At 53.5% G+C, this 1,413-nt stretch overlaps 1 protein-coding gene across 1 annotated transcript in view; it reads right to left on the bottom strand.

Annotated features, from left to right (window-relative positions):
• Positions 1 to 1,413, bottom strand: part of LOC105991011 (alpha-2-macroglobulin-like) — a 57,721-nt gene that overhangs the window by 55,169 nt on the left and 1,139 nt on the right. The window lies entirely within an intron of this gene.

Genomic DNA, 1,413 nt, shown 5'->3' with positions numbered 1-1,413 from the left:
CCCCCCCTTCCCGAGAAAGGTCTGCAAAAGGCCCAGAGTCCTGAAGCTGGAAATGGCTCCCACATTCATGGCACCAATGGAGATGTCTGGACACTTTGTGCATTTCTTTCTTTCTTTCTCTGGTTGGTTGTGGGTCTTGAACTCAGGGCCTGGGCGCTGTCCCTCAGCTCTTCAGCTCAAGGCTGGCGCTCTACTACTTGAGCCACAGCGCCACTTCCAGTTTTCTGGTGGTTCATGGGAGATCAGAGTCTCACAGACTTTCCTGCCCGGGCCGGCCTCCAACTTCGATCCTCTGATCTCAGCCTCCTGAGTACCTAGGATTATAGGCATGAGCCACCAGTGCCCAGCTTTAGACCTTTCTCTAGGTTGAATCTACCCAGATTCAGGATGAATTTTGAGAAACAGATCTTAACTGTTGCTCTATTTATCATCTATCTCTCTACCTATCTAGATATCTAGGTATCTATCTAGATATCTAGTTTCCAGTCCTGGGGCTTGAACTCTGGGCCTGGGCACTGTCTCTGAGCTTCTTTCACTCAAGACGGGCTCTCTACCACTTGAGCCACAGCACCGCTTCCGGTTTTCTGGTGGTTCATTGGAGATCAGCGTCTCATGACTTTCCTACCCGAGTTGGCCTTGAACTGTGATCCTCAGATCTCAGCCTCCTGAGTAGCTGGGATGGCAGATGTGAGCACCGGTGCCTGGCTTCACTGCTGTACCTTGAACCCACATATTTTCTAGTCCCCGTCCCTCTCCCAGCTCCAGTGAAATTCAGTTTCTTTTTAAGTCTATTTTGCACCGTGTTTGCTTCGGGTGTTTCCTCTGCGGAGATATCTGTTATTACATCTAATAATGTTTGAATGGAGATGCCATGAGAAATGAGCGCATGGGCAAGTGTAGATGAGAGACAGAGACAGAGAGAGACGCAGGGACAGACAGACAGACAGTGGGAGACAAAGAGAGGGAGAAACAGACAGAGAGAGGGAGACAAAGACAGAGATACAGAGAGTCAGACAGACAGAGGGACAGAGACAGGGAAATAGAGAGACAGAGACAGACAGACGAGACAAACAGAGATAAGGTCAGAGATAGAGAGATACAGAGACACAGACAGTGTGTGTGTGTGTGTGTGTGTGTGTGTAAGGAATCCCCCACGGTTGGTTAAGTGTGCGAGGGAGGTGAGGGAGGCAGGCAAGTCAGCTGGTCAGTGTCGTCCTTCTGGGACCCCCTTGGTCCCGGGAGGCTGTGGCGGGGTGGACGGTGGGCGGGAGTGACGGGGCTGGGACTCGCTCTGTCCAGGCCCCCCCGCTGGCCCCCCCGCTGGCCCCCCGCATCGCCACTACTGTCTGGAAGCCACGGGAAGGCAGCCCCGTGGCAGTGGGGACCCCAGAGGAGCCAGGCACGCAGGGAGGG

This window comes from Dipodomys ordii, unplaced genomic scaffold (assembly GCF_000151885.1).
Source record: "Dipodomys ordii isolate 6190 unplaced genomic scaffold, Dord_2.0 Scaffold69, whole genome shotgun sequence".
Taxonomy (NCBI): Eukaryota; Metazoa; Chordata; class Mammalia; order Rodentia; family Heteromyidae; genus Dipodomys; species Dipodomys ordii.
This window is presented reverse-complemented; position numbering and strand designations above follow the sequence as displayed.